The sequence below is a fragment of the Lithobates pipiens genome, unplaced genomic scaffold, assembly GCF_037356315.1.
Source record: "Lithobates pipiens isolate NorthernLeopardFrog02 unplaced genomic scaffold, aLitPip1_a1.2 Scaffold_30, whole genome shotgun sequence".
NCBI lineage: Eukaryota > Metazoa > Chordata > Amphibia > Anura > Ranidae > Lithobates > Lithobates pipiens.
Genome location: NW_027507791.1, coordinates 152904464 through 152921291, shown reverse-complemented (window position 1 = coordinate 152921291; position 16828 = coordinate 152904464). Strand labels below are relative to the sequence as shown.

At 47.1% G+C, this 16828-nt stretch overlaps 1 protein-coding gene across 26 annotated transcripts in view; it reads right to left on the bottom strand.

Annotated features, from left to right (window-relative positions):
- The window catches only part of GPHN (gephyrin), a 935903-nt gene that overhangs the window by 371622 nt on the left and 547453 nt on the right, over positions 1 to 16828 (bottom strand). The gene's annotated exons all lie outside the window — the stretch shown is intronic.

Sequence of the window (16828 nt, the reverse complement as noted above, 5' to 3'; positions counted from 1 at the left end):
AGCACTTTTTTTTTTTCCAATTGTATTTTTATTGAAAATTTCCCAGAGAGAACATACAAAGGGAAGTATAACAACAAATAATTGTCAGCGTCAACAATATTACAGACCAAAGGCCAAAGAGCAAGAATAGGACAATAAACACAAAAAAAAAAAAAAAAAATGTGATGGTCAGGCAATATCAAGTCACAGGCACATATAAAGCAGTAATGTATTCAATAACGGTGGGGGACGGAGGGGGAGAGTCAGGAGGAGAGGGGGGGGGGGGGGGTAGGAAAGAGTCCAATGGGTGGGTAGGCCAGATAATTACATGTCTGCAAGGAAAGCATATCCAACCATTGGACCTGGGGTACGCTCATTTCCGGGAGGGGCCTATACCAGACTGAGGCATCCTCGAGGAGAGACATGTACAGGCGGGAGGGTAAGGAAGAACATCAAATAATCTCTAGGGGGGGGGGCTGTAGGGAGTCCCGGATTAAGCTGGGAATGGTCCCATAAGTCCCAGACCTGGAAGAACCTAGGTAGTGTGTCATGAATAACAGCGGTAAGGTGCTCCATCCTACGGATCTGTTCCAGAGTTTGTAATATCTGTGGAAGCGCCAGGCGGAGATCGCGACAGCCATCTGACTGGTATGGCCCGTCTCGCTGCCAGCAGAATATAGCCTAAAAGTTTCTGGACATTGGCAGGCAGGTCAGGAAAGGGTAGGCCTAACAGAAAGTGGATAGGGGTAAGAGGGAGGGTGGTGTCGGAAAGTTCTTGCAGATATACATGGACAGAGGACCAAAAAGGTTGGATAACAGAACATTCCCAGAAGATGTGAAAAAGAGATCCAACAGCCTTCCGACATCTCCAGCAGAGTGGGGAAACCCGGGGATCGTATTTATGTAGGAGCTGAGGGGTCCTGTACCAAAACATTAGGATTTTATAGATTGTCTCTTTTTGTTCTACACATCGAGACGATTTAGAGGCAGTCTCCCAAATTTTCAGCCATTGGGGGGTGATAATGGTTTGGCCAAGAAGCCGAGACCATTTGTGCATATAGAGGTGACCTGGGCCAGAAAGAGAGGGAGAGGCCTGTAAATACTTGTAAATCTCAGAGATGAGTCCCGTTTGGTATGGACCTTGGGAGCAAAGAAGTTCAAAAGGGGTAGGGTTATTTAAGGTAAGGGTAGGGTTTTTGGAGCTAAAGTAATGTCTGATTTGAAGATAGGAGTAAAATAAACCCCTGGGGACCTGAAATTTATGTTAAATATCAGCGAAGGAAAGAAACGAATGCGTAAGTGGATGTACCAGGTTACGAAGTTGGAAGATGCCCGCACGTGTCCAAGGGAGCATGCGCGGGTAAGACAGACTGTCCGGAATGTCAGGGTTGAACAATACGTTTAATAAAGGTGAGCACGGAGAGGTCAGGGAGAAACGCTGGGCACACTTCTTCCATATAGAAAGAGTAAAGAGCATGGGGCGCAGGGATAGGTTCCTAAGTTGATGTATGGAAGTTTCCAATTCTGCCCAAATCATCGAGCAGGGGTGGACCGGAGTAGTAATGTTCATTTCAATGTCAGACCATACACTGGACGACATTCTATGCGACCATACTATAACCGGTTTTAAGTGTGTAGCAAAATAATATTTAAGGAGGTCTTGGGCCCCCAGTCCACCTCTAGCTCTGGGAGTGAGCACTACGGAACTAGCTATCCTGTGGGCCTTATATCGCCATATAAAGTTAAGGAAGGACCTCTGAGTCGCTTTGAGTTGGGACATGGGAACAGGGATCGGTAACGTTTCAAATAGGTATAAAAGTCGGGGCATGATAGACATCTTCAAGACATTGATGCGACCCAAGAGGGAAATGGGATACGAGTCCCATTGTCGCAAGAGTCGGTCAATGTCCCGAAAGAGTGGTGGGAAGTTAGCATGATACAGGCTAGAGTAGGAAGAGGTAAGGTTAACCCCTAGGTATTTGAGGGAATCTGTACACCAATGATAAGCGTAGTTGCGCTGCAAAGGGACAAGGTCTGTGGGGGGAATAAGGATAGGTAGAGCTTCCGTCTTGGTAGTGTTGATTTTATATCCAGAGATTGAGCTAAATTGGTGCAGGAGAGCATGGAGAGAGGGAAGGGAGGTGTGGGGTCTGGTTAAAGTTAGCAGAATATCATCAGCATATAGAGACAATTTATACTCGGTGTGGCGTAGTTGTACCCCTCGAATGTCAGGGTGATTACGGATAGCCGCTGCCAGGGGTTCCAAACAAAGAATAAAAAGCAAGGGGGACAATGGACAGCCCTGCCTAGTGCCATTACTGAGGGAGAAGGATGGTGATAAATAGCAGGATAGCTGGACTTGCGAAGAGGGTCTGGTGTACAGTGCTCTCAGGGCATCGACAAAGGGACCCACAATGCCAAAGTGAGAGAGCGTGGCAAACAGAAATGGCCAGCTGAGTCTATCGAACGCCTTTTGAGCGTCAAGGCTCAGTATTAGAGCTGGGCGGTTCGTTTTATTTAGTAAGTCAATCAAATCTACGGTACGTCTAGTATTGTCTCCCTCATGCCTAGCCAGTACAAAACCGACTTGGTCCTTATGGATGAGTTGCGGTATTAAGCTGGACAACCTATTCGCCAAGATTTTGGTGAAAATTTTGTAATCGGAATTTAGCAGCGCGATAGGCCTGTAATTATCTGGGAGGGAGGGGTCTTTACCTGGTTTCGGGATCACAGATAGGTGGGCATGGAGAAACTGGGGGTCAGGAATGGTGCCTTTCAGTAAGGAAGAGAATAGGGAAAGAAGGTGTGGACTCAGAAACGGGAGGAAAGTTTTGTAGTAGGAGTAAGGTAGGCCATCAGGGCCAGGGGCTTTTTGAGTGGGAAGATTCTCCACTACTTCAGCTAATTCCTCAGGGGAGATAGCGGAGTTTAAAGACGGGAGGTGGTCAGGAGAAAGCTGGGGGAGGGGCAGTGATTCCACGAAGGAGGTAAACTTCTCCTGGGTGAAAGTGTATTGATCATCAGTGAGTAAACAGTTATATAGCTTATGATAAAAGTGGCCAAATGTTTTAGACATTGTGAGAGGGCAGTAAGTGGAGGAACCGTCGGGTTGTCTAAGGGAGTCAGGATAGGCTTGGAAAGGTCTGGGTTTAAGTTTGTTTACTAGGATCCGGTGGGGCTTGTTAGAGTACTCGTAATATTTCTGTTTTGAACATAGGAGGGATTTGTCTATTTTCTGCATATCAAGTGATCTAAGGAGATTGCATAAGTAGACAACAGTCCTAAGCCCTGACACCGTGGGAGAAGAGAACAAACGGTCTTCGGCCTTGCGAAGCCTGAGAAGAGCCGAGGCTCTTTGGTATGTGTCGTCTTTTTTGAGTCGGGAGCTTATTGCAATACAATGCCCCCTGAATACAGGTTTATGTGCCTCACACAGAGTCGAGGGCTCGGAGACGGTGCCAGCGTTAAGCTCAAAATACTCAGTAAGGCATGCGGTCAATTGGGCTTTAGGCTCAGGGTTACGTAGAAGAGTCTCATTGAGCCGCCAGTGACAGGTGCGGGGGAAGGCCGAGGATAGGGAGAGTTCTAAATTGACAGAGGAATGATCCGACCAGGGGACAGGATTAATTTCTGAGGATACTGCAGCTGCCAAGAGGGGTGTGGAGATGAAAAAATGGTCTAGTCTAGAGAAGAGTTTGTGAGGGTGGGAGTAGAAAGTATAGTGTTTCTGAGTAGGATGTTTAATTCTCCATATGTCTAATAAACGTCGGGTTCTGATAAGTCTGCAAAACGATTTGGAGAGGGAGTCTACATTGGAGGGGGTCTTAGGAGGAAACAAAACATGTTTGTCTTTACCAGGGGACATGACCATATTAAAATCTCCACCAATCACTGTAAAAGGATGTGCATACTTATCTAACATGTCAAACACAGCACTGAGAAAGCGAACTTGACCAGAATTGGGAGCATATACATTTAGGATCATGACAGGTTGAGACTGAAACATGCAATCCAGAATAATAAATCTGCCCTGGGGGTCCAGGTAAGAAGATTGGATTCGCAACGGGCAGGAGCGGCCAATCAGGATCGCCACGCCCGCTTTGCCAGACGGATCCGAAGCCAAAAAGGAGGTCGGAAATGCTTTGCTGGCAAATTTAAGGGAACCCCCAGGACGGAAGTGTGTCTCCTGGATCAGGATCACGTCTGCCTTAGAAGCTTTAAACTCTTTCAGAGCCAACCATCTTTTCCGAACAGAGTTTAAACCTTTCACATTACAGGTAAAAAATTTCAACGACATATCAAAGGAGACTAGAGAGAGAGCATAGAAAGAAGCATAAAACAGTCAGTGGAGATTGAGTCCCAAGCGGTAGGGAGGAAGAAGATAAATAGCACTTAAATCATCTATGTATAACCCCACCCACTCCAAGCATGCTGTAAGCTGGCCATACATTATCCAATTTTCTTATTTAATTTCCTTTAGATTTACCTTCAATGACGTAGTGAAAGGGCATGTCTGATTGCAAAGACATTGGAAATGTTTAGGTTTAACCTCATATTAGATGGTTTTGGTAAATCTAAAGGAAAATTTTACAAGGAAATTGTATAACGTATGGCCAGCCTGAGTTTGTAGAAAAGCAGCACTTAACCACTTCGGCTCTCACATCCTATGGACCAGACCATATTTCACATTTCTGCTATGTGTCTGTTCATGAGTCTATAACTTTGTAATTACTTGTGGTAAAGAAGTGATACATATACTGTTTTCTGGTGGGACAAACAGGGCTTTCTCCTGACCCTAAGCTCTCTGAGAATTTTTTTAATTTATTAGCATTTTAAGGGGGGGAAAAAAAAGTAAAAATCGTAAAAAAAAATAAAAACGTTTTTTTTGTTTGATCAGTAGTATTTGGAACACAAGTACCGTTAATGTGAGGAAAACATATACATTTTATTCTGTTGCTTGTTCTATTTTGCTGCAACATTAAAATTACATTTTTGGTACAAAGTTATTTACAAAATAATTTTTAAAATTTTTTTGCATACATTTCATTTTTCTCATAATGCATCAGTAATTTATAGTTCTTACTGATTTAATATAAAACATATATACACTACAAAAAGTATTTTTAACAGTAAATCCTTAACCTCTCCCGGATCGCCTCACGTACATTTACCGTGGTGGCACTGCGGCCTGGATGCGCAAAATCACGTACCTGTACGTGGGAGGGGGGTGTTAGCCCAGGTTCACACTGACAGCAGGAATCGACTTCGAGGGAACCTGTTTTTTTTTCTTTTTTTAAATAAAATGTTCTATTACATATGCTTTTCTACACATAGGCTGCCTTAATGAAGAATGTGGTGTACTTGGAGTTCAGTGGTTAGGAGTATGATATGTAAAACACAGTGAGGAAAATTTATCAAAACTTGAGCACAAAAAATCTAGAGCAGCTGTTACATGGCAGCCAATCAGCTCTATCTTCATCTGGTTACAAGGAGTTGTAAAGGCAGAAGGTTTTCTTTATCTTAATGCATAGGCATTAAGATAAAAAACCATCTAAGTGTAGCAGCCACCCCAGCACCCCCTAATTACTTACCTGAGCCCCATCTCTCTCAAGTCTAAGCCATTCGGTGCACTCCTCCTAAATGGCTAAGACACAGCAGCTGTGCAATTGGCTCCCACGGCTGTCAATCAAAGACAGTCAGCCAATCAAGGGAGAGAGGGGACAGGGCTGGGTCAGGGCTCCATGTCTGAATGGACACACAGAGCTGTGACTCAGCTCCAGTGTCCCCATAGGAAGCTGCTGATTGTGGGGGCACTTAATAAGAGCACTGGAAATGGAAACAGGCGTATCGATGGCACTTGATAAGAGGGAGAGGCCAGGAGAAGCAAAGAGGGACCCAAGAAGAGGAGGATACGGGCTGCTCTGTGCAAATCCAACTGCACAGGGGAGGTAAGTATAAAATGTTTGTTATTTATTTATTTTTATTTTTTTCAAACTAGACTTCACAATCACTTTAAGCTTTCAAAATGAAAGCTATGAGCCAATTGGTTAACATGCACCACTGCTTCAACTTCTGATTCACTTTTGATAAATTAAATTCCCCTAAGGGCTCATTCAGACGGGCGCCAAGAAAGGTCCTCTGTCATGTTATGTTGTGCCTACATCCACCTTGTACCTGTGTGCAGGCAGCCTATAGATGTGGGTGCACAGATCTGAATGTGGATGCTGCTTTTGTTAAGATCCGAGCACCCACTCCTGCCTGCATTTCAAATTTTGACATGCAAACGTGTCTGTACAGCTGCTGTATGCACTTTTATGGGCTCCAAGAGGTGGCTGCAGATGCAGAAAAATGTGGTTTAGTGCAGAGGATGGATCTCAGTGCCCATCTGAATAAACCCTATGCATCTACAGTAGAAGGTTCAGAGTGTATAATGCACAAGGCATTCTACATAGTACAACCACAATTTCCCACCTCAAAGCCCATATCCCCACGCACCTCCCTGCCAGCCTACCCCATTCAGTAGAGACTCCCCTTCCAGAACAGACTGACCCCCACCTCAAACATAGACCCCTCAGTACAGAGTTTAGCTCAGGGCTCGACAAACCCCAGGCGCCAGGTCGCCAATGCGACCAGAAATCCCAACCTGGCGCCTAAGCTGCCACCAGCCCACTCACTATTGATGGCCCAGACATGCAACACATTAACACCGACTGCCGTCCTCCTTCCTCCTCCACACTCGGCGGCTCTGGCAAGCATCAAGCGCCGTGCTAAGTGTGTGAAACTGAGAAGCAACTGAGAGAGGAGGATCTGACAGATTTCAGCTTGATGGCGGGGGTGGGCGGGACCCAGCCGGGGTGGGCGGGATCCAGCAGCTATCAAACACCAGCCAATGGGATCTGGGCAGGCCTCTACTTGTATGTGGCCCCACCCCTTTTCTTAAGCAGCCCAATCGTTGGCTGATGTTTGATAGCTGCTGAGTCCCACCCACCCCGGCCGGGTCCTGCCCCACCCCAACATCAAGCTCAAATCTGACAGATCTGCCTCTCTGTTACTTGTCAGTTTCACACCGCGGCCGAGTCCCGCCCACCCCCGACATTAAGCTCAATTCTGACAGCTCCTCTGTTACTTCTCAGTAACAGAGTGCTCAGTGTGCCACCTGCCAGTGCCACCAACCAGTGCCACCTGCCAGTGACAATCGGTGTCACCGCCAATCAGTGCAACCTGCCACTACCAATCAGTGCCACCTGCCACCACCAACCAGTGCCACCTGCCAGTGCCAACCAGTGCCACCTGCAAGTGCCAACGCCAATCAGTGCCTCCTGCAACCACCAATCAGTGCCACCTGCCGCCGCCAATCAGTGCCACCTGCCAGTGCCATCCAGTGTCACCGCCAATCAGTGCCACCTGCCAGTGCCGAGTGCCACCGCCAATCAGTGCCACCTGCCAGTGACAACCAGTGCCACCGCCAATGAGTGCCACCTGCCAGTGCCACCGCCAATCAGTGCCACCTGCCACCACCAACCAGTGCCAACTACCAGTGCCACCTGCCAGTGCCACCACCAATCAGTGCCACCTGCCAGTGCCACCCCAACCAGTGCCACCTGCTAACGACAATCAGTGCCACCTGCCAGTGACAATCAGTGCTACCGCCAACCAGGGCCACCTGCCACCACCAACCAGGGCCATCTGCCAGTTCCAAACCAGTGCCACCTGCCAATCTCCTGCCAGTGCCACTGCCAATCAGCGCCACCTGCCAGTGACAATCAGTGCTACGTGCCAGCGCTACCTGCCAGTGCCAACACCAACCAGTGTCACCTGCCAGTGCCAATCAATGTCACCTGCCAGTGCCATCTGGCAGTTCCACGTGTCTGCCAGTGGCAACCAGTACCATCTGTCAGTCCCAAACCAGTGGCACCTGCCAGTGCCAACCAGTGCCATCTGCCAGTGCCACCTGCCTAAGCCAACCAGTTCCATCTGTTGCCAGCCTTACTCTTTATGGTCAGCCCATAACCCTGATGTGGAGTTATTGACTGGGTGCTCCGTTGTGAGTTAGAGATAGGGGTGAAAATGACTGGCCTTATCCCGGGAGCTGACAATCCATACAAAATCCTAAATTCAAAGCAAATTTGTCAACCCCTGGTTTAGCCTATGTACAAGTTTAAGCAGCAGAAATATTTAAGGAGATCTCATCATTATGGTAGATTTAGACATGCATCTAAATTTCTAAATTTATCTAAATTTATCTAAATTTTTCCAATTTGATTCTGGATTATATTCCAGAGATTGACAGGTGGTGAGGAAATGATACAACATCCACTCAACACCTGTTTTAAACCCATCTTTAATCTAAAATCTCACCGCAACTACAATGAACACAGTTGCGGGGTGTTCGTGGTGCTTCCCCATGGACTTGCATGTGTAACATTTCATGGGCTTGCCATCCACCAATCGCTACATGCTGGGTCAGTTTAGCTGTGATCATAAAGCATTGTGGCTGTGGCATGTAACCATCTCCCTGTGCTACCTATTGTGGCTTAAGAGGGGGGGGGGGGGGCAGTTAGCAGGTGGCTAAAACACGACCCAACCGCTCATATTTCTAAATGAAGCCAAAGGAAGTATGCAGAGCCAGTACCTTGGGTCTCTTTTTCATTAAGTAGCCACTGGCAGCACACCAGACTACTACACACTGTGATACTAGAATTATGCCTACATAATGATATCATGTAGGCAGAATTCAGTAAAGCAGAGTCTCCCTGTTAAATTGGCAGCAAGGTTTAGGAGGAGCACACTGGAACAATCCTGGAGATCCTGTTTTACACTCATTGCGGCATTGAACCCCACTGTCTACAGGTGCTGGTGGCACCTCTCTCAGTAAGGCGCCCAGGGCACCCCCCCCCCCCACCCAGTTGCAGCCCTGACCAAGAGCAATCTGTCCCAGGCAGAGTGCATTTGGTATCACTCCATCTGTGACAGGAGCTGGCTCTATACAGGCAGCATTGGCTTATGAGGCTCTTCTCCACAGCTGCTTGCTTCCTCTACTGTCGGCTTCATTTACAACACTAATGCTCTGGGATGGCAACCTGAGATCTGTGCCTGCCATCCGAGAATAGGAGGTTGCAGGCAACATTAGAGGGCTCTGCGGGCCACATGTGGCCCCCGGGCCACTGGTTGGGCATCGTTGTGATAGACAAACACAAAATGGCATATAATTGTGAAGTGGAAGGAAAATTATAAATGTTTTTCAAAATTGGTACCCAGGGCGGATCCTATATCTGGCACCCCCCCAGGTGGACAGGCAGTGCACCGCACGTCAAGTGATGTTAGGGTAGCATACTGGCAGATGATATAGTGCCAGCTTAAAGAGGAGCTGCACCTAAAAAAAATATTAAAAGCCAGCAGCTACTAATATTGCAGCTGCTGACTTTTAATAAAATCACACTTACCTGTCCCAGGTTCCAGCGATGTCGGCGGCAGATGACGAGCGATTGCTCGTCTCGCTGCTGCCACCGCCGCCATCGGGGGGGTGTCTACGGGGGTTCTGCGGCGGTCTGGCTGGAAGTGTGTGCAGTTACCTGGATTATCCAGGTAACTGCACCCCCCTCCCCCCTGAAAGGTGCCGATTGTGGCACCGGAGGGGGGAGGGATCAGAATAGCGGAACTTCCCCTTTAGGGTGAAGAACCGCTTTAAGTGATATACAGTAGTGCCAAGTTAGGTTATAGTGCCAAGTTATGTGACATACACCAGTGACAGGTTAGATGGTAGTGGCAGGCTAGGTGATAGTGCCAGATTAGGAGGTAGTGTCAGGCTAGGTGGTAGTGTCAGGCTAGGTGGTAGTGCCAGGTTAGGGTGGTATAGTGCCAGGTTAGGTAATAGTGCCAGAGTAAAAACATAACAAGATGAATAGACAAGAGAATACTGGTCCTGATCCCCTCTTCCTTCATCACCTGCACTAAAATTATAAATCTCTGGCTGTCCCTGCTGCTGCAGAACCTCTTTCTCCCCCTCCCTGAAGTAAACTTAAAGGAAAAACACACATGGGATCTGGCTTCTTCCTTTCCTTGAACTGAAGTTAAAATATGGCGAGCGGGGGGGGGGGGGGGGGATGTTGGGGCTGCAGCACAGACAAAGCATTATTGGCTAACACTGAGATCAGATGCAAATATTCCCCCTCCCTTTGGTGGTCAGGAGGACACTGACATTATGCAACCCTGCATCTTACTGCTGTGTGCACAGGTTGGAGATGTTGCGCACACACAGGGGCGGGCTTAGAGGTAGAAGCGCTGCTGCTGGAGTTGGCTCCGTCGTCTATCATTATGACAAGCAGGAGACCCAGTCTGCAAACTTTACACAACAGGACAGGGAGCACGGCAATTACAGAGTGATGCCCTCTGAGTGTCTCTCCCTCCAGCAGCTGAGAGTCTACAGAGAATTGCTCTGCAATTGCCATGTAAATTGTTTTAATAGGGGGGCACAGTATGATGTTGGGGGTCAAGGTCCCCTGTGGCCCCACATTCGTGATGCCACTGGCCGTAAGGCTACACTGCCAGGTTCACTTAGTCACAATGGAGGCGACATGCACTCGACAGCTGAAGGAAAAATCAGCTGCGGTGCTGACATCGCTGGACTCCGGGACAGGTAAGTGTCCAATTATTAAAAAAATCAGCAGCTGTAGTATGTTCAGCTGCTGGCTTTTAAGTTTTGCAGCGGTGGATGAACCCCCGCTTTAACATCTGTTTTCCCTCTTGTATGACAACCTGCCTTATTATTTTTATCCAGTATGATAGATTTTGGATTTGTTTTGGTAGCATGTATAGTCATGTACATAAATATTGGGACATCAACACAAATCAAATCTTTTTGGCTACCACCACAATGGATTTGAAATGAAACAAACAAGATGACAAAAATGCCTTCACAGTTCTGGAACAACATCCTACGGACAGATAAGACCAAGATCAACTTGTATCAGAGTGATGAGAAGAGAAGAGTATGGAGAAAGAAAGGAACTGCTCATGATCCAAAGCATACCACCTCATCAGTGAAGCATGGTGGTGGTAGTGTCATGGCGTGGGCATGTATGGCTGTCAATGGAACTGGTTCTCTTATATTTATTGATGATGTGACTGCTGACAAAAGCAGCAGGATGAATTCAGAACTCATTGGACGGTGCTTCACAGTGCAGATGGAAAATGACCGGAAACACTGCAAAAACAACCAAAGAGTTTTTTAAGGGAAAGAAGTGGAATGTTATGCAATGTCCAAGTCAATCACCTGACCTGAATCCGATTGAGCATGCATTTCAGTTGCTGAAGACAAAACTGAAGAGAAAATGCCCCAAGAACAAGCAGGAACTGAAGACAGTTGCAGTAGAGGACTGGCAGAGCATCACAAGGGATGAAACCCAACATCTGGTGATGTCTATGCGTTCCAGACTTCAGGCTCTAATTGGCTGCAAAGGATTTGCAACCAAGTATTAAAAAGTGAAAGTTTGATGGATGATTTTTAATCTGTCCCATTACTTTTGGTCCCTTAAAAAGTGGGAGGCACATATACAAACTGTTGTAATTCCTACAACGTTCACCTGATTTGGATGTAAAGACCCTAAAATTAAAGCTGAAAGTCTGCAGTTCAAGGACATCTTGTTTGTTTCATTTCAAATCCATTGTGGTGGTGTATAGAGCCAAAAAGATTAGAATTGTGCCGTTGTCCCAACATTTATGGACCTGACTGTATTTTAGTATCAGTGAACAAGTTTTATCAGTATTTGTGTTGATTCTGCTAACGATGTAATTAACAGCTGTGATACATAGGGGGTTATTTACTTAAGGCAAATCCACTTTGCACTACAAGTGCACTTGGAAGTGTAGTTGCTTTAGATCCGAGGGGGACATGCAAGTATAATAAAAAAACTGCATTTTTGCTTGTACATTGGATGATAAAATCAGCAGAGCTTCCCCTCATTTTATATCTTCCTCTCAGATCTACAGCGACTGCACTTCCAACTGCACTTGTAGTGCAAAGTGGCTTTGCCTTTAGTAAATCAACCGCAATGTGTATATAGCACTTTTAAGTTGAAATCTGTTACCTCCTTACCCCTACTATGAATAAGGTCCACAATGGGCTTAAACATGTAAGCAAGTAAGAACATTTAATTTTATAGTCCCATGTTAAATAAAGGAGTATTGTGATCCCACTAGCGTGTTCTGGTCTTCACCTTCATAATGCCCTTTTTAATGCATGACAGTATTTTGCTAGCTGTAGCTTGGCATTGCATGCTATTGGTAAGTCTGTGATTTAAAAGCACCTCCAGATCCATGGATTCTCCCAGGGAAGGAATGATGTGTATTTTGCATGTGTATTTTTGGTAGCCAAGTGCATAGTATTACATTTCTCAATATTGAACCTCATCTGCCACGTAGTTGCCCAACCCCCTAATTTTGTGCAGATCTTCCTGTTATGATGCTATATCCTGTGCCAAAGTTATTTCCCTGCATAATTTGGTATCCTCAGAAAACATTGAAATTAAGCTCTTGATTCCAAACTCTATAAAGAATTAACAAAACTGAACATCACTGGCTCAAGATAGAGTGGGGCATGTCACTCATGACTTTAGACCATTCAGCAAATTAGTCAGTTCTTACTACTCTCTGAAACCTGTTCATGTAACCAGTTTCATATCAATATTCATAATATATTATGAGCACTAAAATAAAATGTAGTGTATTTAATGGGTTTGATAAACAGTTGCTTTAACCACTACAGATCCGCGCTATTGCCAAATGATGGCATTAGCGCGGACCTACATTTCCGGGACTACGTCTATTGACGTCGTCCCGGATACGAGCGGCCTGCGCGCCCCCTGAGGGGCGCGCGCGGCGCGCTCTGTGATCGGCGAGTCCGTGAGACTCTCCTGATCACCGATCCGTGCAAGGGGTCGATCCCGACCCCTTATCACGTGATCAGCTGTCAGCCAATGACAGCTGATCATGTGATAGAACGGAGCCGGCAATCGGCTATTATTCCTCCTCGCGCTGACAGCGCGAGGAGAGAAAAAAAAAGCCGATCACCGGCGGCCGTGATCGGGACATCAGTCCCGATCACGGCCAGCAATACAGCTGACCACCTGCCCCCTGCCAGTGCCCACCTGCCCACCGCCGTGCCATCCTGAATAAAAGTAAGTGCCCCCCATCAGTGCCCCCCATCAGTGCCCATAGTGCCCACAGTGCCACCTACAGTGCCACCCACAATGCCACCCACAGTGCCATCCAGCAGTGCCACCAACAGTGCCACCCACAGTGCCCACAATCTGCCTCAAAGGTGCTGCGACCCAGTGCCGCCCATCAGTGCCCAGCAGTGCCGCCCATCAGTGCCCAGCAGTGCCGCCCATCAGTGCCCAGCAGTGCCACCTATCAGAGCCACCTATCAGTGCCACCTATCAGTGCCCATCAGTCCCATCTATCAGTGGTACCTATCAGTGCCCATCCGTGCCACCCATCCGTGCCACTTATCTGTGCCACCCATCCATGCCATCTTATCTGTGCCCATCTTTGCCCATCAGTGCCGCCTTATCTGTGCCCATCGGTGCCGCCTTATCTGTGCCTATTAGTGCCGCCTTAACTATGCCTATCAGTGCCCACCAGTGCAGCCTATCAGTGCCCACCAATGCAGCCCATCAGTGCCCACCAATGCAGCTATCAGTGCCGCCTAATCAGCGCACTTCAATGAAGGAGAAAAATGACCCGTTTGCAAAATTTTATAACAAACTATTAAAACATGATTTTTTTTTTTTTTTTTTTTGCATCTTTTTTTGTTTGTTTAGCAAAAAATAAAACTCCGAGCTGTAACTAAATACCACCAAAAGAAAGCTCTATTTGTGGGAAAAAAATGATAAAAATTTCATTTGGGTACAGTGTTGTATGACCGCGCAATTGTCATTCAAAGTGCATCAGCGCTGAAAGCTGAAAATTGGTCTGGGACTGAGGGGGGTTTAAGTGCCCAGTAAGCAAGTGGTTAATATCCTGTGACAAAAAAGTTGCAACTACCATCATTTTATTATCCAGAGTCTCTGCTTTCAGTATGTTTAAAATGCTGTGGGGTGGTTTTAACTACGCTTTAAGCCTAAAATGCAACTAACATGTGCAAAAAAATGTAATAAGACGCTGGCAGAGAAAATGGGATTTTTATATACAGCTTTACCTGTAAAATCCTTTTCTTGAGAGTACATCACGGGACACAGGAGCTTCATTACATAGTGGGTTATATAGGCACCTCTGGTGATTGGACACTGGTTAACCCCAATTAAGGAGAATTCCTCCCCTATATAACCCCTCCCATATGGGAGGCACCTCAGTTTTGTAGCAAAGCAATAAGAAACCACGTAAAACCCAAGAGGGGCGGGAGCCCTGTGTCCCGTGATGTACTCTCAAGAAAAGGATTTTACAGGTAAGCTGTATATAAAAATCCAATTTTCTTGATCATACATCACGGGACACAGGAGCTTCATTACATAGTGGGATGTCCCAAAGCAATGCTCAGATTGAGGGGAGGGAGACACAGATCATAATTATAGACCGCCAGGGACCGGAGGACCTAAACTGCACCCTGCAGTACACTGCGCCCGAAGGCGATATCCTCTTGCCCTCTGACATCCACCTGATAGAATCTGGTGAATGTGTGGACTGATGACCAAGTTGCAGCCTTACAGATCTGAGCAAGGGAGGCCTGGTGATGCACTGCCCAACAAGCACTTACAGCCCTAGTAGAGTGCGCTTTCACTCGAAAAGGAGGGATTTTCCCTTTAACACTATAGGCTTGAGAAATAACCTGTCTAATCCACCTTGAGAGAGTGGATTTTGAAGCCACCTGGCCCTTCCTAGGGCCTTCCGGCAAAATAAACAAGCAATCAGTTTTCCTTATCTGAGCAGTTGCTTGAAGATATTTACTGATTGCTCTAACCACATCCAAAGTGTGCAAAGATTCTTCTTCTGCGGACTGTGGGTCCGGAAAAAAGGATGGTAGGATTACGTCTTGATTCAAATGGAATCCTGAAACCACCTTAGGTAGAAAGGACCTGTTGGGACGCATGACCACCCGGTTCTTATGAATAATTAGATACGGCTCCTTGCTGGAAAGAGCTGCTAGTTCTGATACTCTTCTAGCCGTGGATATGGCTACCAAGAAGACCAATTTTTTAGTCAGGAGAACTAACGAAGCCAGATGCAAAGGTTCAAATGGATGCCCCTGCAAAGCCGAGAGAACCAAATTCAGATCCCATGAGCATACCGGAGGTTTGACTGGCGGTTTTAACCACATGGCCCCCTGGATGAAAGCCCGCACCAGGGAATGCGATGCAAGCGGCTTCTGAAAAAACACTGACAGGGCAGAAATCTGCACCTTGATAGTGCTTATGGCCAAATTCATTTCTAGGCCTGACTGGAGAAAGGCCAAGATCCTGCTAATGACATACTTCCTAGGATGCCATTTCCTGAGTTCACACTAGGAAACATGTGCCCTCCAGATTTTGTAATAAATAAGCCTGGAGGCCGGCTTTCTGGCATTGACCAGAGTAGAAAGGACTGGCCCCAAAAGGCCACAGTCTCTCAGAATGTGGGTCTCAGCAGCCAAACCGTCAAATTCAGACTGTGTAAAGCAGGATGGTAAATTGGACCCTGTGAGAGCAGATCCGGCCGGAGAGGGAGGATCCATGTCCTGCCTACTGCCAACTTCATGATCTCTGCGTACCACGGTCGCCTGGGCCAAGCCGGGGCCACCAAAAGGACCGATTTTGTCTCCCTCTTGACTCTTCCCAGGAACCGTGACAGCAGCGGGCTCGGGGGGAAGGCATAGATCAGATTGTACTGATCCCAGGGAACTGTCAGAGCATCTGACCCCTGAGCAAGTGTATCTCTTGTCCTTGACACAAAATTGTCCAGTTTCCTGTTGAACCTGGATGCAAACAGATCTACGTCTGGAGTACCCCACCTGTGACATATGTTCCGAAACACGTCGGGGTGCAGAGCCCATTCTCCTGGGCACAACTGCTGGCGGCTCAGAAAATCCGCCTGCCAATTTTCCACTCCTGGAATGAAGACTGCAGAAAGACACGGAACATGCTTTTCTGCCCAGACAAGTATGCGATTCCCCTCTTTTTGGGCCACCAGACTCCTGGTACCGCCCTGGTGATTGATATAAGCCACTGCTGTGGCATTGTCGGACTGAACAAGAACAGGGAGACCTCGTAGTCTGTAAGACCACTTTATGAGAGCCATATTAACTGCCCGGATCTCCAAGACATTTATGGGCAATTGCCTCTCGATCGCAGACTATTTCCCCTGCGAGCATGTCTCCTCCAACTCTGCTCCCCAGCCTGTCAGGCTGGCATCTGTCGTGATAATCTTCCATGGAAGAGGAAGAAAAGTTTTGCCTTTCAGAAAAATTATTGGTTTGTAACCACCAGACGAGACTCTTGCGTGTCCCTGGGGATAGACGCATAGGAAGATCCAAGGATTGGGGCTTCCTGTTCCAAGCCGCAAGGATGCATCTTTGCAGAGGCCTTGAGTGGAACTGGGCAAATGGGACGGCCTCAAAGGAGGCGACCATTTTCCCTAACAGTCTCATGCATAATCGAATGGGGGATGATCTCCTGCCCAGAATTAGGCGCACTAGATCCCCAATGGCCAAGGCTTTTGGCCTTGGAAGAAACACCTTGCCCTGAGCGGTGTCGATGACCATACCCAGGTATTCCAACCTGGTAGCAGGCTGTAGGGACGACTTTTCTAGGTTTATAATCCAACCTAGGCGTTCCAGGTGTTCTAGCGCTCTGGTAACGCTGTGGTTCAGGAACGCTAC